Source organism: Raphanus sativus, chromosome 3 (assembly GCF_000801105.2).
Source record: "Raphanus sativus cultivar WK10039 chromosome 3, ASM80110v3, whole genome shotgun sequence".
In the NCBI taxonomy this organism is placed as follows: domain Eukaryota; kingdom Viridiplantae; phylum Streptophyta; class Magnoliopsida; order Brassicales; family Brassicaceae; genus Raphanus; species Raphanus sativus.
In genome coordinates, this window is record NC_079513.1 from 9063385 (window position 1) to 9087513 (window position 24129).

At 32.6% G+C, this 24129-nt stretch overlaps 1 long non-coding RNA gene across 1 annotated transcript; it reads left to right on the top strand.

The window, feature by feature from the left end:
• Positions 1-12114: 12114 nt before the first annotated feature.
• LOC130509023 (uncharacterized) lies at positions 12115-23271 on the top strand. Its single transcript, XR_008943168.1, has 7 exons — positions 12115-12243; positions 12337-12565; positions 12788-12879; positions 12970-13278; positions 19591-19737; positions 19995-20074; positions 23123-23271. It is a non-coding gene; the product is annotated as an uncharacterized LOC130509023 (long non-coding RNA).
• The last annotated feature ends 858 nt before the right edge of the window (positions 23272-24129 follow it).

Sequence of the window (24129 nt, forward strand, 5' to 3'; positions counted from 1 at the left end):
TAAAACATATTTCATTCATAATTTAAATAAAAGCAACATCAAAAATTCGATGTGCGATCCTAATGAAAAAAATCAATACAAGGCAATAAAGAGATAGATACACAAGCTTAGATAAACTTGATAACAAGTTGGAAAAGTGATGAAAGGTGCCACGTACGATGAAATCTCTAGAGAGAGTACACTATCCTTCAAATTCTTCAATGGGAATAGTCACTGTATAACGTGATGTTGGGTGCTCCACAGCCTCGATCCTCACATGGGTGAGTATCGTTGTACCTTCCGGTCCCAAAGAAACCATCACATAAGGTATCAAGCGGCAAGGAAATCGACAATGATCACTGGCAATGCAGCCAAGACAGGGGTCCATATCATGAAGGGAGACTTTAATGGAAGTTGTCACTGTGGAAAAGGTTCTCTCATGGCCCTGGCATGAGGAAGTTTGACTAGCCTTTCTTGGAGTGGAAAAAGCTAAAAGACAACAATCTTCAAGCTTTGATAGATTCCAACATAATGATAATATTGATGTGTTACTTGATCTTGTTGGAGTTTGACTTTGGTGGTGATTTACCACTGGAGACATTTGGAATAATTCCAAAGATTGCACCAAGGAGAAACATATGTGCTTCTGAGTCGGCTTTCGCTAACGTTGTTCAATATGTTGCTTGTTCCCTTGACCTTTCATTCACTCTGATTAACGCTACCCGGTCCACTCAAAGCTTGAAGGCATTCCTCGTCAGTTGCTTATTTTGTTGTTGGGGCTTCCCAAGAGAAGATGGAGTGGACGGGTATTTGATTCCAGGAGATGGCTTACTGCCTTGGAGGCGGAGGGAGAACGATGGGACCTCGAATAGAGCTACTTCTGGTCATTACCTCCTAGGGGACCGTACTACCCAGGCGGAGTGTTTAACGCGTTAGCTGAGCCCCATATCAGAATAGACCAAGGGCGAACACTCATCATTTACGGCATGGACTACCAGGGTATCTAACCTCGTTCGCTTCCCATGCTTTCGCACACCAGCGTCGGTAGAGACCCAAAGAGCTGCCTTCGCTTTTGGCGTTCCTTCGTAGATCCGTAGATTTCACCCCTCCACATCGTTGTATCGATTAGTTGGATCTCAGTCTCTTACCATAAAAATGGCTGCATGTGCAGCAGCACCATCATTTATGGATGTTTCAACTTGTGTCACCAAGTTAAGTGTTGAATCCCACAAACACAGGCCGGTCGAACAGAAATTAACAATGTAAAACACAACCTCATGAAGCAAGGATGATGTGAGCCTAAGACAATGGAATGAAGATATGAATGATACAAATTGGTCAACACTGATCTTTTTACCTTCACATCAACAGACATAAGGATGATCTTCTCAATAGATTCCGAAGAGGCAAACATTGAATCCATGCATATACTTTCACTTCCAACATTACCGTGCTGGAGCCATAAGAATTTGCCAAAACCAAAGTCGAACCTCTGGTCAATGAAGTCTATGAAGCTCAAGGAGAGTAAGCTTTCGCTCTTGCGTACAGCTGCAAGGATTTGCGGTGAGAGTTTAGGGAAAGAGTTCATCGGACAAAGAGCCGAAGATGATGGTAAAAGCCAGTGAGATTTTAGTTATGTACATTGGAAAGACCTTGAACAAGAAAAGCAAGCAGTAGTAACCGACGGTTTCACAGAAGCAGAGAGGTCATTGGATGAAGTAAGCAAGCACCTCCAGGGAGGAACAAACGCAAACCTCGCCCATACAGGTTGACGAAAGGCTCCTGAGTAAATTTCACTGGGGCTTTCACCCGAGAAGCAGTTAACAGCCATGGCTGGAAAGGAGACCGGATCCGCCGAGCAGAGCACAAACAACCACAAAGATAGCATCACAGAGAGCAGCGGTTTCATATGGTTCTGTCTCCGTCTCAGTCGAGAGATCAGATGAGATCTCCATTGACGACGGCGAGCAGAGGCGGTGGCGAAGGTTTGAACTCGAGATGTGGCACAGCGGGAGAGGTTATGGTGGAAAGGAGAGCGAGCGGCGAACGAAACAGCGGCGTTCAAACACACGCTTGATTTCGAGCAACCAATCGTCACTGGAGGACTCACCGGATTCGAAGCAGATATCAACACGAGGTAGCAGAGGACAAGGGGAGCCGGGGAAGAAGAGTAATGGTGGTGACGCCGGCGACCTAAGCTGTCGCCGCCGGCGTCAAGGGACATCATATGGTGCGGCGCCTCGAACTGAGGGTCAGCGAGAAAACTAGAGGCTAGGGCGAACTTCAACTCTCCATGTTCCTCTTATCAATACAAAATATTTCAGAGGAATAAGAGAAAACAATATATATATATATATAGTAGAACCTCTATATTATTATTTCTAAATTTGTTTTTTAATTTTAAAAATGTTTCCCTTTGCTTATATTTTTAGTTTGAAAAAGTTAATTTCTAATTAACAGAAATTAATTAATAAAAAGGAAAATGAATTTTAATAATGGTAATTAGATGTAATATTTGTAGTTCATTAAAGTATCTTTGTAATTAAGAATCATGATAATGAACTTGAGGACACCAAGTATAAATTGATTTCTCAAATAATATTATAGATTTTTTGGGTTTTTTTTTGTCTATTAAGGCAGTCTATTAAATCCTTTAAAGTATGGTCTTTCTTATTTATCATGATTAATGCGTCTAACAACCTAACGTAAGTTATGATCTACAAACTTAATAGAAAACAAGACTAACCAAATCATAATCAGTATACATGATCAGTGCCGGCTGCTGGCCGTAACCTAAAGCTGGAAAAGCTAAGGCTTTAGGCGCCAAATTACGTTAAATATTTAGGAGCATCACAATTGTATAAAGTTGTATATAGTTCAGCGGCTGTTGCTGCTTTGCTTGGTCAAGGTGCATGGCTAAATTTTTGTGGTAGCTAATATCTATCTTATTAAAACTCAAAAACAAATTAAAATTAACCCTTAATTTTTCTTAAATATTACAAGTCTGTGCCATTGATTTTTTTGTCATTTAACATCTTTACATAACAACCCTAATTAATTGAATATCCAACAATATATTCGTAAATCTCTCTAACCATAAATAATCCTCGATTTAATTTTTCGCAGTTGCCATAATGTAGTGTAATCATTTCATGTAAAACCGTGTGCATAAATTAATTATCTATGTTAAAAATATTAAAGTCATCACTACCAAAACACTGTTTCCATGTAATATACTAAATTCATACCATACGAATTAAACTATAGAATATGTGATTAAATATAGTACATCCAATTGTGAATTTTTGTTTGGTTTTGTCACTGTGTATAATAATATCATACGGGATTTGAAGTATCTGACTTTTTTATATTCATGTCTCAACTTTCGTTTTTGAAAATATGAATATGCATTTTATACTTAGAATTGTATATGTCAAAGCAAGTGAAACAGGAACTCCGTTGGTTTGTTTATAATTTAAAATATGTACTCTAAAAATTAATTAGCCGATAAAATATTCTTATAATTTTTAAACATAGCGTAATTGATCACAATTTTCTTTAACCGAGATTGTTTTCCAGCTATATCAGGAATAACACTTTGGATACATCCAATTTAAATTAATTTCACAAAATATCTTTAAAATCAATGACACCTTATATCAAAGCCTATTTTTAGGCAACTACCGTATCAGAAGTGATATCAATCTTTCAAATATAATAAGGAGTATCTTTTTTTTTCTTTTTTCGATATATTATAATATCTTTTCTTAAATGAACAAACAGATATTTGTTTCCTATATATTAGGCTCGAGATGGAAAATATGTCGACTAAAACTTTCACTTTTCTGATTTTTTAATTCTGTAATTTTCATTAGTTCTTTTGAAAACCTATTCATTGAGAAATCTGCAAGAAAGTATTATTAGCTACTTAGGGCTGTTACCATGAGAAGGAAAATTCTAGAAAATATGTCATTTTTCTTTGGGCAGTTTCTTATTCTTATATTTAAAATGGTTTCATGATAAGAGTCCAAACTTTTCCTCTAGAGAAACCAATTTTATATAATTAAACTGCTCGACATGGATGCTTGATACATGTTGAGATTCTTATCGGTAAACTTGAAGTTGATGCTTAGTATTTCCAGGAAAGTGAATCATTTTGTATAAACGACTGGGTTAGTGTTAACAAAGAATGCCACATAAAAAAAAAGAATGCCACATAAGTCTTTTTTGCAGAAGGTAATTATAAATTGTGGCTCTAAACCATGGGGGTACTGATATTCCATATTCATAATGTATTGTGCCCCGTAATTAGTGTTCAATCTGTGTGTATATAATTGTTGCTATATTTATATAAATCCGAAAATGTAAATGCTGAAAGCAGCTTAAAAAAAAAAAAAATATATATATATATATATATATTTATATATATATATTTGTTAGTGATTTTAAAGTTTGATCTATAAGTTAGCAGTATATTAATAATACATTTTAATCAGACGATAAAACATGTATAGTTACATAACTAATGTATTAAAACCAACCTGTAACTAAACCAGTTTTATTTTAGACCATGGGTAAATATGATTCGACTGAGTTCAATTAGGTTCAACCGAATTCAATTAAGTTAAATTAAAGAATTAAAATATATTTGGATCTAAATTTTTTGGTAATTTTCTTCGGTTAATTTTATAAACATAATTAAATTTAGTTATTAATCAAAGTATAAACCAAATGAAAATTAAATATGATATCAATATTTTATATTTAAATATTAAATCGATATTTTTACTCTGAATATTTATATCCTGAGTAAATGAAAAAGAAATCCGGTTTATCCACTGGTCTAAATATGTGCCATCTTCACAGTTTAACCAGTCCAATCGTTGGTTTGATCCTGATTTAAAACACACAAAATTAACACAACACACATCCAGTAAGATAAATTTATTACACGAATTCAACATTAAACTAAAATAGTACAAGACTAACTACTAAATTATCATATTTTGATCTATTTATATATCTATCAGAAAAGCAAACACCCGTGCGGGCGCACGGATTCAACCTCTAGTTTATTTTATTTCAGGTTGCACTCTGTAATGGGCCGGGCTATTGATCATGAAAGTAAATTGGATTCAAATCGCCCCAGTTAAAAGTAGGTTCGGAGACTGATTAATAGAACATGAAAAAGGAGAAATAATGAACAATGAGCAAGCAACAAAGAATAACAACCAAGAGGCTGCTTGTCTGGGAGGAGGAAAACCGGTGGCTCGACTGCTTACCGCTGTTCGACATGGCAAGGAGAGAGAGAACCTTAAGGCTTAGGACTTTTAATTTTCTCTTAATTTTTCTTTAAGACTTCCTTCTAGATTTGTGAAAAAGGATAATAGAGGTGGAAACTATCTATTTGTAAAAAGTAGTAAACTTCTAAGTTTTTTTGTCCATGTAAAATTCTAAGTTTAATCTTCACTAGATCTAGATCCGTGCAACCGCGCGAGTGATATTTTTCATTTATATTAACATAGACATTTTGTTTTTACTTCAAAAATGGTACATATTATAATCAAAAATATTCAGGTGTGTATATGTATTTCTCAAACATAATAATACTACAATTTATTTGTTTTTCATCAAATTAATTATTTCAAAATATAACATGTATTTGTTTCTTCTTCTATATATTTTTGTTTGTTGAATTAGTGTTTGATAGTTAAACACATAAACATATGTAAGGTTTGTAAATAAGAATATTATTGTCAGTCCAAAGATAATGTAGTATTTCACAAAATTATAAATTTTAACAAAAAACTATACTTATTTCTTCTTAGATTTAATTATCAATTAAGTAACTAAACATTTAATATTAGTTTTTATTATTTTTAAATCCCCTAAATTTTATTTGCAAAGTGATTTTGACACATGTCTTATCTACAATTATTTTCACCAAATTAATGTGACATTTAGTGTTTATTTATATTTTTGGTAAACTCTTTAGAATATAATATTAAATTATACACTATAATTAAAGTAAATCTATTAAAATATGATATAAAATAATATAATAATAAAAATATAATTATATTTAGTAAATTTCGAAATATTACATATTTATATATTTTAAATAATTATACAATTTATTACTAAAAAGATCTTCAAAATCTTTTATAATTTAAAAAATTATATTTTTAATCGTAATATTAATAATTTATTTTATATATCTATGAATTTTAGAAATAATGTTTAGTTTTACTTTCTGTTAGTTATACAATTTTATTTCATTTTTATTAATTTTATACATGTTAATTTTATTTTATCCAAAATATATAAATAGAAAAATCTATCTAAAATTATAATTTTTAATATACACTTATATATTATTAAATATAATTTAAAATAAAAATTATATATTTTATCCAAAAGATATAGATTAAAAAATCTATTTAAAATTATAGTTTGAAATATATACATATCTATTCTTAAATATTATTTAAAATAAAAAAAATTATATATTTTATCTTAAGTTTATGCTAAATTAAATTATTAATAAAAATAATATCGGAAAAATAATTTTTTTTTATTTGAAACTATAAAATATTAAACAAATAATATTGAGCTTAAGATATTGAACCGTTACCGTAAAATTTATGATAATATCAATGTGGTCAGTCACTTGAACAAATTTATACTATTATTTATGAAGTGATTTTTCTGATTTGTCGTTTCTCTATGATTTTAGATGATTTTTCTTATTTTTCATCTTTTTATTAGGTTTTAGCTAAATCATTGATTTATTATTTGTTCTTAGCTAAATCAATAATTTATTAATTTTAAACAATATCTTTAATAAATCTTATATTTATATATATATTAGAAACGAATTTTATTAAAAACAAATTTTATTTTGCTTATTTTCATGTTTTTATTAGGTTTTACCTGAGTTACTAATTTATTATTTGTTTTAGCTAAATCACTAATTTATTAGTTTTTAAAAATACCTCTAATAAATATTATATATATATGTATGTATATGTATATATATATTAGAAACAAATTTATTTTGCTTATTTTTCATGTTTTATTAGGTTTTACCTAAATTATTAATTTATTATTTGTTTTAGCTAAACCATTAATTTATTAACTTAGGTTCTAGCTAAATCATTGATTTATTATTTTCTTTTAGCTAAGTTATTAATTTATTAGTTTATTATTTGTTTAAAAAATACCCTTAATGAATCTCATATATATTAAAACGAATTTTATTTTAATAATATAAATTTTTATTTTATATTAAAATTAGTTACTTTTCTGATTTGTCATATTTTTATTAGGTTTTAGACTTTTAGCTAAATTATTGATTTATTATTAGTTTCTAACTGATTCATTAATTTATTAATTTAAACAATACACTTAATAATTTTTATATATAATTAAAAACGAATTTTATTTTAATCATATCAAATTTATATGTTATATATGTATCATGTTCTCCATATTTTAGGTAATTTGTTTTATTTGTCATGTTTTTATTTTGTTTTAGCTAAATTATTGATTTATTATTTTTTTAGCCAAGTCACTAATTTATTGATTTATTATTTGTTTAAAAAATACCCTTAATGAATCTCATATATATATTAAAACGAATTTTACTTTAATAATATAAAGTTTATATGTTTTATTAAAATTTAGTTATGTTTTCTTATTTGTCATATTTTTATTAGTTTTTAGACTTTTAGCTAATTCGCTAATTTTTTATTTTAAACAATACACTTAATGAATTTTATATATTATTAAAAAAGAATTTATTTTAATCATATCAAATGCTGTATATGTTCTCAGATCTCAAACCAATAATAATGTTGTTAACAATTAAAGGAAACGATGTGAAATCATCAATTAAAGGAAATGATGTGCAAGCACACTATGGGTCATCTGTTTTTAAGTTTTTTGAAAAATGGTCATTTATTCTTATGTCACTGAAATGGATCAATAAAAACATTTTTTTTTTTATTTTTGATGTGTTGTTTCTGTTGAGAGACATTACATTTCAGTCAGTTACACAACACATATGATATCAATATGTTATTCCAATTACTTCGATTTTCCATCTAGCAATTCCCAATTGTTATGTCCTCAGCTATATGATGATGAAAACAACAACACTGTCTGCTCTGATGCTCCTTGTTCTTTCATCATGATCATATCATTATCAACTGATCTATTACAAAAATCTGTTCCTCCTATGCAACACTCAACCGCTCCATCTTAAAAAGATCGGGAATGACATAAATATTGAGACAAACTTGAGTTTTGATTCACTATCAAATGTTTCCACCATCTCTCCAAAATTCTGAAATTTTTGAAGGATATGCAAAAGTGGAAACGATCAATAATTTGAGTAACTGAATATGTTTTCGTTGAATCTTGTTAAATAGAAAAATATCGGCTAAGTGTTTCTCCAGATAAACACAAAAATATCTCACATTTTTATATATCAAATAATTAACAGGTTCACGGTTTTCTTATACATTTTGTGGTTGATAATTCTAGGTTACACATACATTTACCATGGTAACCGGTAATATTAAAAAATAACTGATAGCTTACATACTTAACTGATACTTGACCAAGTTAACCGATAATATTTCTTGTTAAACTGCTAACATATTAAATAGCTTGTAAAATTTATTCATATTTCTATATGTATTTCCAAATCAATATTTGAAATTTATTTGTTAGTCTTCTAACAAATTTAATAGAGTAATTGCATCCAATATACATGATGGAAAGATTATTTAGGTATTTGGTAAAGTTGATTTTGAATACTGTTGACGATACACGTAAACCCAAAAGTAGCTTTATTCGCTCCATGTGCAAACCTATACTTCTGACCAACCCTACTATGTTGGTACTGTTACTGTCAGTAGTAATAGCACAGAAGTGTCACTCTCATTGTGAAGGAATTGTACTTCACGCATCTGAAGTTATCATTTGTCGGTAAATAGGGAAAATAAATCATAAATTCTCCCTCGTCCTTATCACCTACCTCATTTTCTCTTTCATCTGATTATATATGTTTACTCGAAGAAGATGATTATCATCGGATACAAAAAGAAGTAAAAATACAGCATAAATAGCTGTGTGCAGAGCGAAGATGGTTTCTGTCCGGCTAGTCGACCGGCCCGATTCACCTGAAGAATATCTTGTCGGATCTATCCCGGAGATGATGTTTGCAGCTGGAGAAGAACCAGTTGGTGTGCGTGTTATCACGTATCTATCATCCGGAGCCATCAACCGCATCTACGAAGCCTTGGAGGACGATGAAGTTCAGATTATACGTCGGTCTTCGTTCGGGAAAATTCTGGAAATCGCTGAGAAACCGGTTTTTTCAGGAAGATTTGCTAAATATATACTATCAAGGCAGATGAAGACAAAAAAAAATACGAAGCTTGGTTCCGTTTTGCCGGTAAACCAATTCGTTTTTCACTTAGAGAATTCGCAATCATCACCGGACTTCCATGCGGGAAATTTCCTCTGAAATCAACGAAGACGAAGCTGAAAGCCACTATATCGGGAAAAACTTTACTGGCCGTCGTTGTTTGGGAAAATTGAAGTCGCCACCGTTGCATCTGTCATCCGGATGCTGCGGAAGCACACCGTTGAAGACATGATTGTTAGAATAATATACACTTGCTTGGCTATTTTATCTTCTGTTCTTCTTCCAACTAACGTGAAGATGAAAATATGTAGAGAACACGTTGAAACTATTGAAGATCTCGACGAATTTTTCTCTTATCCATGGGGAAGATTAGCTTTCGACATGCATATGTGCAGTATTAAAGAGAGAGATGAGATAGCTTTGTCACAGAACACAATTGCTAAACTCTAATGCAGCAATAAAGTACCCATCTGAAAAAATAGAGAGCAAACATTAGATGGATGAGTTAATAGAAAGCTGTAATAGTTTGGATTTTAATATAATATTATAAATTTTTTGGAACCCTAGATAGAAACCAGAGATTTACGGTTGAAGCTGCAAGAAGAAAGACAATCCAGAAGCTAGAAAAAGAAACAGAAAAGCTAAACTGCTTTCTTACCAAATCTATGTTGCTGGGAGTCTTAATTTATAGCCAAAACGGTATCTATACTTACACATATACATATATAAAAAAACGTTTACACCGCTGGAGCATTAAATGCGAAGCCGACTAGCTACATTTAGGTGTCACTGTTCATGATAGATTGTGTTTGTGAAAGGATAATATCTCTGACAAGTTTCGATATTGGTAAAATATTATTTAAAAATCCTGTGATTATCTTCTTTCCATTCGGTTAGTTGTGCAAACGAAGCGTCTCCGGTTCGATTTAAATGTTAATTCGAATTACCGGTTTTGTCTTACTGAAGTTTTTGATTTGTTGTATTTCTTCTGACCACAGAAATATTATAAAGTAATACTTACCAACAAGTGGATAACAATTTGTCACGTTTTATAACTAGAACCTTCTTTTAATATTATAAAATACTAAACCCGATGTTCTTCATCTTTTGCTTTTTTTACAGTGAAAACAATGGCGTTGAGTCAAAACTCATCGGTTTCTATTGGTTCTGTTCCGAACTCCGAAGGTCCGTCGTGTCACTGTTTACAACCGTCCGAGCTCGCGATTTCTTGGAGCGATGACAAATCTGGAAGAAGATATTACAAGTGTAAAGATCATGGCTTCGTGGTTTGGCACGACAAGGAGAGATCCTGCCGCTGGCAAAAGAAAAGTCTTTTGGAGGCTAGGGACAAGATCCTTACTCAGTCAGAAGAAATCAAGGCTTTGTGTGCCGCTCTCCGTCAAGCCAATGCCAAGAATGCTGCATTAGAGGTTGTTCGTTCCTCTGGTTCAATCAATGAAAGTTTGAGGTCAATTGAAGATCGCGTTACAGAACATATCAAACATACACAAACAATGTTACGTAATGTGGTTCTTTATTCGGGGGGGGGGGGTGGGTTTGCTTTGGCAACTGGTTTAGTAATTTATTTCATGAAAAAGTAGATTTTTCTCCAGTTTCTCGTTCTAAGTCGTGTTGTTAGGTGGTTTTCTTAAGCAATAGTCCACTTGTTTTTCTACCATAATGTTCTAATGTTGCAGCTGTGTAATAACTAAATTGTATTTATAAAATATAATTTTATTTTCACCACTTTATGTTCATTAACAATGAAGAACAGATGATCATCCTCAACTCAATAATGTCTGAATAGCGAGGATAATAATTGTCACCTAAGTAGTTGTAAATAAGAAAACTGATTTATAATAATATTCAAAAAATCCGATACACTTTCAACGAGATATCCTCTGTCCAATTTACAGATAATGGATTCATCGTTTCGTCCAATGTTTTACAAGGAAGAATAGCTATAAATAATGTTTCAATTTTTTAAATTTATACAACCATAAATCTGAAGTGCACGCGCGTTGGTATCGTAATACCTCTACCACAGCAACTGGAACGTTAGGAGAAAACACGTCTCTTTCACCTGACACCTCTGACACAACCTGAATTCAGATGTAGGGGAAAAATTGGTAAGTTCCCCACCACGCGTCTGATTGCATACCTAAATGAGAAGTTCACCGCTGCCACACCTAAATATCTTTAGGTTTATGTATTATCAGCGAAATACTTCAATTTAATAACATACTAGCGCGGGTGTATATTTGAATTATTATATGTTAAACATAAATTTTACACTTTCATATGTTTTAATTTTTTAGATTGGTGTATTTTATTTTGTTTGTTCAGTGTGTAATTATAAAATATAATGTTGTACAGGTTTTAATTTTATTTGAGTATGAAATATTATTGTGGGTTTTTATTCAAATATATAAAAACTTGGTTATGTAAAGTATACTTTAAACTTTTAATTATAGGATTTTAAATAATAAAACCTAATGAAAATGTACCAAAACTAAAAAGAATAGAGTTCTGTTTATTTTTAGGAAGCCCAACATTTAAAATTGGGTCAGTTTGTTAAAGTTTTGAACCATTATCAAATATTTAAGCTCACACAATTTTTTTTTCCGGGAAAAAACAGAAAGATTGGTTAAAAACGTTTTTCCTGAAAGTAACAACTTTTCTTATTTTTTTATGTCGGTCTCTCTCTTTTCTCTCAATCTCTCTCTCGATGTTCATCTACAGAAGAAAAAAATCGTGAATCAAGAATCAATGTTTATCAAATCATTCACTTAACTTTCAACCGGGTTAATCGATGTAGTTTATCTAAGGTAATTTACATGGTTTTTTTAATCAGAAGAAACGATTTGTTTTTTAACATCAGCCCTAACCATCAGTTTAATCGCTTCTTCTTATCTCGACAGATCAGTTATCTCCATGAGTAGATCGGCTTCAGGTTTCATCTTAGGCATTAGAAAAGTCTAAAACACACGAGTTTGAAAGAAGGGTTCAACCTCGATGAAGACAGCTAGATAAAATGGTGCATGGTTGGTCTTTGATTGAGTCGGAGAAACAGAGTATGGAAGATGTCGGTGGATATGCAGATGGAGCTAGAAAGATCTAGTTTTGGAAAAGGTTGAGCTTCTGGTTCAGGTAAAGACCGAAACTTCATTGGTCTCTGTTCTGGAAATTGTATATTAGACGAAAATTTTCATACTTTATGTTATTTTTAAGGTTGAAACTTGATGTTAGCTTCTGAGGTTTGAGATTGTTGATTTGGAACCATATCTTTGAGCATTGACTCTTTATTCTATATTAGTTGTTCATCATATAATAATGAGTTACTGAAAACTGTAGTTGTGAGTTGTTGTACAGAGCAGAAGTGTATGGGATGTTGAAAAGAGAAGACGAACGGAGAACAAACAAATATGATTCGATATATTAATATTCAGAATATACATATAAAGGTACCTTTATTTTATATTCTGTGTTCTGATTTTATTTTTAAAAATGGTGTAAGGGATTCATACGAAGAGCTTTCTATCGGATATGTATAGCTTGGACATCTCGGACAGAGTCATGGTGAAGGAGACAGAAGGACCGGGGAGAAAGTCATAAATAGAACATCTCGGACAGAGTCATGGTGAAGGAGACAGAGAGACGAGATATAACAAAGGGAAGGCACACTAATCAGTTAGTTAACATAAGTAGGAAAAGTAGATCTTCATTTAGCAGAATCAACATATGCTGATATTGTCGGTTTATGGATTTTGTCGCATGATATTAGAGATGGAGAGAAGCAAGTACCAGTTATGAAGAAGCAAAAGAAGACTTCAATGCTTACAGGACAACACAGTTATAATACGGTTAGTAATTACTGATCTAATCTAGCTATATGCGTAAGTTGAAAATAATTAGACAATATAGAATAAGTTTTTAGACTAAGGTACCCTGGTTTTAGATTATGGAACATTGATTTAAGATGCTAGTGAAATTTTTTTAAGTTTAGATCAGCGATGTCAGTGTTATATAACTGTGGCTTTATTTCGATGTTGTTTTAAATGACCACATAGAATCCACACAGAATTCATGCGTTTCTGTAAATGAAAAGAATAACACTCTTATTGAAATGAAATACTTGGTCTATAAAAAAAGCACGTTGTTTTTATACGAAAAAATAAGTTTGTGAACCAGCAAGCATTCATCCACCATAGATAACCTACGTACGACTGAAACCTGCATAGATCAAAAATCGAAAATCATTATAAGTATTATTATGTACTTCCATACAAAAGAAAACGCAGAGAAGTATATTTTTTCAAAAAGAACACGTCAAAACATATACTGAAAAGACATCAAAACTTTGAAATAGACCTACTGTATTACCTCATCTGTTAAAGGTTGTCGAAAATTTGTTTGAAAACTACATTCATAGTTTTCTTCTGTGGTTTGCCATCTTCGTCTAAAATTAGAATTTTCAATCTCTTTTTGGAAGTCACTCTAGATATAGCCAAATATAACTGACCATGTGAAAAAAACAGGTCTTGGTAGATAAAGACCTACTTGAGATAGGGATTTCCCTTGACTTTTGTTGATTGTTATTGCGAAAGCCACAGCAAGAGGCAGTTGTCTTCTCCTCATTTTGAAAGGCAATCTGGTGTCTGATGGGGTTATGAGCAATCTAGTAATATCGACTGTCTCCCCAACCCTCATTATGCGCTATGTTTCTCAGAACCATAACATGACAACCAACCTTTAGTCTAAGATTATGGTTTGGTAAACCAGAAACCTTAATTGTGTTTAGAAAATCAGCACTAAGAGCTTCATTGTTCGCAGAACTTGTATCAGACGGATCGATGCTATCAGCACTGTTATAGATTTTTTCCTCACCTGAAATTTGAAAAAAATAATTAGAAGAATAAGAGTTAAACATATGTTTCAGGCGAAATCAGAAGATGAATGTGTAGAAATTTACCCTATAGTTTGTCCAACATATATTCATTAACTCTGTTAACATCTTCATTAGTTGGACAGAGGATAGCTCGTTCTTGAAAAAACTTTGGCTCTTTCTTTTCATGCAATGAAGTTGTTGTGCCATAAATCTCTTCGCAGATTGCTTTTATAGGATCATTACAGTCTGTAATCAAAAATTCATCTGGAATATCTATCTCTGCCTCACCATCATTAGGCTCTGATAGTTTATCTTCACCAACTTTTAATATCCATTCTGAAAATTCTTGAAGATCCTTGACCTCTGCTACTGACAAACCTGCTGATAGCAATCTCATATTCTTGGTGAGCTTGAGTAATCTGCAGCGCTTCCAAAGATAGGATGAGTTAAGTGAGGCCATAGATACTTCAGCTTTACCAGCACCATTTATAACAGGCAAAACCTGCCTAAAATCACCACCAAAAACGACAACCTTCCCACCGAATGGCTGTGTGTCGTGTTTCCCAACAATATCAGATAAAATTCTATCCAAAGCCTCAAAACAATATTTGCTCATCATAGGCGCTTCATCCCAGATGATAAGTGAAGATGCTTTCACTAAATTAGCTTGGTCACTTCCATGCGTCAAAGTACATGTAGAAGTTTCGTCCAGATTAAGAGGAATACTGAATCTGGAATGAGCCGTCCGACCACCTGGCAACAACAGTGATGCAATACCGCTGGAAGCCACGTTTTGAACAATATCTCCTCTTGATCTGATAGCTGCAGAAAGCAATTTCCAAAGGAAAGTTTTCCATGTTCCACCAAAACCACTGACAAAAAACATTCCACCATCTCCTTTATTAACAGTAGAAAGAATCTCCTCATATATCTTTCTTTGCTCGCAAGTCATCTTCGGTAGATCATTTTGCAGAGTCTCTAACAAAGCAGAATGATCATAGTTGAGTTCATCTAACACCAAGACGTTTGAATCGTGGCTACTTGTCTTTGGCAGTTTAGGCATATTATCAAATCTTGCTAGAGAAGTTCCATTTCGTTTCAAGCTTTTTTTCAATCTCTAGTAAAGCATACTTCTTTTTGTCGTCGTCACTCAGCAACAGACCTATAATGAGCATGAAAAAGCGAAGAAAGCAAAAAGAATTGTAAGTCTGGAAACGCCTTTCATGTATCTAAATTGAAAAATCTCTGCTAAAAATAAAAGCATACCTGGTCTATTAAAATTCCTTCTCATAGAGTGCTCAATATCTTCAGACAAAAACATCCAAGTGTTTTTCCAAACTGACTCCGACTTAGATAAAGTGTTACTCATAAGCATCATAACAAACACTTTCCGTAGCTCACTTGATGTGCTCTCAAAACTTCTTCTTACTATGTCATCAATGTACTCCTGATCATCATCTAATAACCCACGAGCCCCGCATGCTTCTTTGTAGCTCGGATAGAGAACATCTTCGTATGTTTTAATGTCCTCATAACTGGTTGGTCCTCTGACAATATTCAACAATACACGCAAGTAATAAGCATCTTCCTGGGTCCTTGGAGCATAGTTAATCCTCCCCAAAGCAAATCCCCGTTTCCTCCTGTTGAACTTATTTGACTTTTTGTCGTAAGTATAGAAGTTTGGGATCTGAGCATAGGTCAATGTTCTTGCAAAGGAGTCGATCTTGTTCAACTCAAACCAAGCTAGGAACATTGTATTTTCAATGAGTTTCCGGGTGACAACCTTTTACAATTTGTCTTTCCCTCTGAATGTAATAACTTGCTTTCCAGGGAGATGGAAACTAAGCTTCTCAACAGCAGTTGCTCGATAGTGAATAGGGAATGCAAGGACTCTCCATGTTCCTTCACATGTCGAAACGTATCTGAAAAAAAAACATATACATCAAAATCTCAGTCTTATACCAAACTAATTACACATGTTCATTATATTTTTAATGTTAATTTGTCCCAAATTAATGAACTTTTAAATAATTTATGAACATATTGCTAATATTACCTGCAATCGAAGAATTCCTTGAGTTCATTCCTTTTCTCGTCAAGCTTCTCCTTAGTAAGCTCAACATCTCCTAACTCACTTGCAACAATGTTGTCTGGGGGTTCAACAGCAACTGTGACACGGTCCTGTCCTTTATTAATGTATTTGAATAAATACTTTATAGACCCAACTTGGTTGCACCACTCTACGTTGATATGAGCTCTGTAAAAAAGAGATAATTCCCATTTATAAGGAATAACATGATGATTATCACATCTCACTCCACTCTTCATAACAAAGTTCTCTGACTGCTCACGCCTTCTGTAAACCGGAAATCCTTCTTTATTGATAGTGGTCTTCTCAGCAAATGATTTAGGATAAGACTTAGAGCAGCGTCTATTCTCCATACATGGAGAATTAGTATTAGCTCTTCCACATGGACTATGAATCATCATATCCTTAATGACTTCATACAGCTCTGGTTCTTCCTTCTTGTTAGGAATCTCCGCAGAGATGATGTTGTCATATCGTCTGTTGTAAGCTTCTTTGCCTTCTTCATGAATAAGAGAATGTGAGCATGTGGCAAACCACGTTTCTGGAACTCAATTGTGTACATAGCTGTTCCAAAAAAAAAAAAAATAGTCATAATTTTATCAAATGAAAACGTGAAAACCATTTAAATATACATATCAGACAGGTTTCACTTACATGACTGAGTCTCTCCCAAAATATTTTTTTTGGTCAGAGTATCCATCAACGAATCTAGCTTCATCTTGAAAATTCTACCGATAATGTTTGATCTGTCTTCAGCCTTTAGATTCCTCGCCTTAACATATCTTGTGATCTCTGGCCATTTGGGATTACATGTGAAAGTGATGAAATAATCATGGAATCCAAAATGCTTACATATTGCCATAGCATCCAAGTAACAATTCTTCATGTATCTAGGACTCCCAACGAATGAAGCTGGTAATGTAAACTCAGATCCTTGCTCACTCATATCCACTTTGCCTGCGTTCTCAGACTCCTTAATGGAGTCATAACTATCTGATCGCAAAGAAGGCTGGTTTAACTTCAAATATTGCAGCCGATTAGACTCAATAGTTGTGAAGGCATCCACCACAAACTGCTGAAATAGCCTTCTAGAATGTAGGAGAGCGTGAGACTCGTTCTTGCGCTCATGCAGACGAAAAGCAAACCATTTCCTCATACTGATATTAGGCTTCTTATGTTTTTTTTGTCTTTGTTGTTGCTTCTTTCTTAATACCAAGTCTGAATCCATCTTCACCATATGTAAACAAAAGCGGATACTGAAGTGCAAGATAGGAAGCATGAATCTCGTTAATTCTCAAAAGTTTCCCAGAATTATGTTGTAGAACAATATCCCTTTTCTCCATATCAAGACTAAAATCACCAGGAATCAGCGTAGCAACCTCTGAAGCTGAGGGTGTGTCATATGTCCTTCCATCCTTTAACCTCTCACTAACAATCCTCATATGAAAAGAATTTTCAGGATCTGTGTTGAAGCGGTCCCTTGCTGATCTAAACTTTTTAACATATGGATTGACTTCATTCAACATCTTCATCAAAGTCTCAATATATCTTTTTCTGAGATGATATTTTCTTGACCTGAATTTTATGTTTCCCTGAGCTACAAAACAATTTAAAAAGACAAAATGTTAGTAATCAAAAATTTAAAAGGTCATATATTTAAAAGTTCGAAAAATTATATACCTTATACACTTTGCTCTGTTTTCAACTTCATTCTCTGTCTCAACTATATATAGCTGTCCAAACTTTGGTTCACTTCCATCAGGTGGTGTTATACCAGCACCCAATAAATGGTAATTTTCTCCTTGAAGCTGAAACATATCAGGGCCTCTTCCTTTTTTCAGAGACCTCTCTATTCTTCCACCAAGAGAAGTGAAGGAAAAAACCATATTGTATGGCCTTATATGTTTCTGAAAATGTCTGCTCTTGGGTCATCTCCTTGCAAGAGATTTTTTAGAACCGTCGGTGGTTCCTTCAACAAAGGCAATTTCACTTTTCCTTGCATACAACATAGTGAAAATGTAGGATTCTTTGCGTTTCTACGCTTGTTTAGCCGCTCTCCATACCACATGATAGCACCACAATGAGAACAATTGTAGTCGAGATCACCTTCATCTAAGTAGCCTACAAATTTGTTATCAAAATAGAAACATGTACATAAGACAGTATACTGCTATAAAATCGTGTTCTTGAAAGATGAAAAGACACACGTTCATTACCGGTTTCAACTAAAATCTTTTGTTTAGCTGATTTTGGTGGCTTTACAACACCATACGTGTGTTCTGAATTAGGTGATATTCTCTCTCTCTCGTTTGGCTCAACCTCTGGCTCAAAATCTATAGGATCATCTAAATTAGAGTCCTCAGTTTCTGTATCAGTGTTCTCTAGAGAAGAACAGTCAAAGACTTGTTCGCTATCGGCATCAATGATCCCTGGGTAACAAAAATCAAATTTATCCATGATAAATAATTGATAAAACAACAGCACAAAGTAGTAGCAATTAAAAGTTTGGCTACCTCCAAACAAATCAGTTCTGACTAATCCATCTTCTTCTTCTATGGATTCATCAAATGCATTGAATGTAGATGATGATGAACTGCCATTTCTTTTTCTCAGATGTGCTATATTAGTAATGTCTTTCAATACATTACTTGAACTTCTTGTTTTCTGGCCTCCCTTAGTTTTTATAGATTTGAAACTACTCTTATGTAGATCCTCTGGTATAAAATTAAAGAAGGTAGTGATGAGTATAAACTGTTGAACCGGTTTGACAAAAGTGAAAGTAATAAAATTAACTAAAACTTACTTGATAATGAGGTTAAGCAACTGCTAAAGACTGGGGTGTCAATCACTTGGTCTTTCATTTTATCGAGACCTTGCAAACATTAGAACATTGAAAACATGTTATATGAGTTGTAGGTTTTTAATATTTCACAGGGTTAATAAAATGATGGGTTTAAAATGAATCACTTACCAAGGATACATCTTCTTTTATTTAAAGGTGTTTGTGGTGAAAGCTTGCTTATTTGTTGATATGGTAGAATAGTGTAGGTAGGAACAGGCTGATTCTCAATAGTTTCGAAGAGTCTATAGTAGATTGAACTTAATGGAATCGGCTGGACAGATTTGGGATTAGAAAAACTCTGTATCTCTTGAAGATTAGTCATATCACTGACTGCTGTTGTTCTTTTTTTTTGGCAGTGTCAAATCCGAGTTGGAACTCTTCTCTCTTGCGAGTCATGGCTTAAGAATGAGGTTGTAGAATTGTTCCTTGCAGGACAAAAAAGATTAAAGTCTTGTGGGAAGAATGAACTTGGTTATGCTGAGATATGAAGTCATATTGTAAAGGTAATCTCTTAATTTTCGGGGTGTATTTTTAGATTGACAATATATGTTTAGCTTAAATTTAGGAAAATAGTTAAAATCAGGATGTTAAATTAGGATTTTTTTTTCTTCTGTGATTTGCTTAAGTAATTAATCATTCTATTAAGGCAACCCGTTGGTAATTTCATTAATACAACATTTAAAATGATACCTCCTTTCTTAATACAATTTTTAATCGATGGATTTATTAAGTTAATAACTTTTCTTAATATGAATATTAGACAATATGAACAGATGTGATGAGAAACAAAGATGGAACAGATTCGGCCATTTCTTTAGACAGGTTCACTCTACTTCTCACGTAAGTTTATACTCATTTATTTCTACTTTATAACTAAGGTCGATAAGCTAGTTTTACTTCAGAACTATTTGAGTTGATTGGTTAGTTAAGTAGTTTAGATTATTTATAAATTATACTGTTTTGATTAGTAATAAGTAAATGAATTTTTTTGTTAAGGGAAACAACATCGAAAACCAACATATTATTAAATAACTTAAAATTAGAAAACACTTTAACTAAAACAATGAAAAGAAAATCCAGCATTGCAAAACATAGAAAGTACTGAAAATGCAAAAAGAAAAAGAAAACATCTTGAAACCAACATAGCAGATCATTTCCTCTAGTAAACTCTTCTGATCAATCTGTCTTTGCCTTTTCCTGCTTGATCAGTTTAGAACAAAGTTTTTTGGAGGTAGATGATTGTTCTTGTAGATTTGCATCATTTTCTTTGCGCTTTGAATAGGGAGTTTTAGGATCTTCAGTTGAAATTGAATCCAACATCATCACCTAAAATGAGCATAAAAACGGTTAGTAGAATCAAAACAATAAGAGAAAAAGAAAAACAAATACAACAAACTTACAGCACCAGATGACATAGTAGATGAAGATGTTCCCACATTAGTAATTGCCTCAGAATCAGTCTCAATACTTAGTAATTTATCACTACCAGAAACCTCTAAAACCAAGAAGGTGCACGATCCACTTGTGACATTATCAGAATTTATAGACACCCCAAAACATAATGATTTTCCCAGCAAAGCAATGATAGGTTCTGGTAGTATCTCTGGATCTTCTATCTATTAAAGATTTGAAACAATATGTGAGTTCTTTTAAAACTAACTCTTTAAAATTATTTCGAATTTTTATAAACTTACCTCTGCATAAGAACCATCCCATAGTTCTTCAGCTTTACTTCTAATGATAGAAGTTGCAATAGAGCCTAGTAACATTACATTACATGTCTCTGAATCATCTTTCACTACCATATGAAGTTTGAACCTAAGTAAAATCACAAAAAGTGTTATTTCATTAGTAGGCACAGGTAAAAAATGTATACAACATAAATATGATTCAAAAACTTACATGGGTGCTACATGAGTCACATTAGCATTGCAAATCTCACAGCGAAAAATTGGTTTGTCTTTCATTGTCAACACTTCAATAATCAATCTTTGGCAGCTTATTGACACGTTTTTGTGGCGGTTACACCCAAAATAATACCAAGCATAATCAGTGTCTATTAATTCGACTGAGCAAATGATCTTGCAAATCCCGACCTGCACATCCATTTTTTAAAGATCATTATACGATTAGGAATAACAAAAACGAACCAAGTGAAATTAATGTATCAACATACAAACCTGATTCAAGGCAAGGACCTCTGAAATCGGTTTGATCTCAGCATCATTCTAGTCATATTGAATGCGTTTACCATCCTTCTTTCCATTAGATTTCTCAACAGGAGCAAGTTGTAAATGATCATTTGACAGCCTAATAAATTTCAAACCCAAAAGAATCATTCAATCAAGCGAACACATCCAAAATTGGAATTTTCGATATAATATTGAAGCACAAACCTCTCTGTTAACTCCAACACTTCAGGTTTTGTTGGATTGAGGTGCAGAACACTTGCACTAAAGGTGTTTGTGATTTGTACCTCTTCTAATACATAAATATACACATGTTAAATTTTATATGGAGTATCTGTTTTGATATAATAATGAAAAGCCAAGTAAAATACCTCTGAAGAAGTTGATTTTCGCAAACCTTAACAAACAAACAACATGGGTTTCGTTGTATTTGTCAATGAAAGCTTCAATTTGCTCAGCATAAGGCCCCCAAAGACAACATAGCAGATCATTTCCTCTGTTAAGTGGCGGTTTCGTAAAAAAGATAATTAATTTAATGATAACCAGTTTATCATATAATATTAAAATAAAGATTTTTGAGTACTTACTATGAGTCCATTAATCGAAATTCCACCCTTTTTCTGTCTTCTCCTTGAGCTTTGACAGTAAGTACATTACCAAACTCGTGAATTCTCCCTATAACATCTGTAACAAAAAAATATTGTGTTAGATTCAAAAATGTTTTATTTACACAGAGCAAAATAATATATAACTAAAAACTTTCTATCAACAGAAATAGGGTACCTATAAGGTAGGGTAGTTCTTTTTTGGTTTTGGATCCAATGTTTTCATAATCCTCAAGAGAAAGGAATATCCGATCATAATTTAAACCGGAACCTCTCACCACAGTGTCATCTAATATACTCATCTTGTATGGATGGCGTGTTGCTCGAAACTGGCCACCAGCTGGATTCATTTGACATTTTCAATGACTCCACATTTTCCCACTGGGATCTCACGTTGAACACGATACATGTGTGTTCTTTTGCAAGTGGCTTAAATTTTGTTTCCCTAAAAAAGAAAAAGTGGTAATATTAGCATAAAACGTTGAATAATTAGCTTGCTATAACTAAAAGGCTTAGGAGTTTTAACGTACCCATTGATCGGCTAAAACCATCTCAAATGTGTCTCCAAAACTTGTGTTCTGCCTCCAAAAATTTAAGCACTTCACTTGAACTCTCCAGTTGGTCTTGAATGGACGAAGTTTGGTGAGAGGAACAAAGGTAGTAATTTCGGTCATTTTTAGAGTTTCTTTGTCGAATGATATGATTTTAGGTTTTATGAGTATAGGTATATATAGATCTTTAGGAAACGGCAGAGATACTATTAAATGATTTTTATTGAATCGCAGATTTAGCATTATATTTTCGAATATACTCTATCATTTTATTCTAAAACTGATTAGTTAGTTACTTAGTTAGCGCAATGACATGGATATAGGCTTTAATTACTCGATTTAATACTTGATTTGCAAGATTGGCATTTAAAGGGAATATTTTAGTAGCTGATTGATATTGTGATTTTAAATTTGATCCGAGGGTTGATTGATATCGCGAATTAAATGTGTAGAGAGATAGGAATTTTGTGATAATTGATTGCCAAGAATATAGGAATATCATTAATTTATATCTTATTGTTATTAATTTGTGCTATAATATAGGGAGTTATTTTGGAAAAAATCTTGGTTATACTTCGACGTCGGTTTAAGCCCAACGTTCCGGTTTGATCTCAGCATCGACGTCGGTTTAATTTAAGTATAAAACACAGTGTTTTAACACCAGTGGCATTCCATTGTAATATTTGTGCAACTTTAAGGGGTAAATACAATTTGTATTTCCCCTTTAATAGTTTAGATAATAATATATTTATACTGTATATATATTTTTATCAGTTTTTGAGTTTCATTATTAAATGCTAATATGTCTAATAACCTCAATTCATTTGACTTGTCCCGAATTCTCGATTTGTTCTTTATTTGAATCTAAGAATGATCAAATTTGATTAGGGTTTTCTGGGAAATTTTTCTTGGGCTTTCATGAGTTTTTGAGAAAATGAATGATTGAACCAAAATGTTTTAAGCATTTGAACCTAATTTTACAGTTAAATGGTTAATTTAAGACTAATTCACTTCACTGTCGACTGCCATCTTCTCACCATGATGCTTCACGGAATAGCCATTTATAGGTTGGAGTTAGTGGCAGCAACTCGAACTTCTATATTAATTTTCTTTGGTGTCTGAATTAAAAAAAGGTATATAGTTGTAAGTAAGATATACACGAATCTGTATATACACTATAGTCTAGTATTTTAATAATAGGTTATGAATATATGAGAAGGACCATACTGTCATTTAACATTATCATTTTTCTACATAAACCAACAAAAGTCATTATCATAGACATTTACTTAATTTCTAATTTTCTTTGGTATTTTGAGCTAATTAACTCTAAAAGAGAGACATTTTCAAAAATATCTAAATCATTAACAGGCAAAAGACAAAAAACCTAATTACATGTCTCTTTCTATTCCGATAGAAAACTTTGAAGCAGACGGCAACGCGACGAAATCGGACGACTAGATTGTGGACCTTCTTGCAAAGTGATATTAAAATATTAAAATTTTAATGGTAAATTGGTTAAGGTATATATAAAAAATGATATTATGAAA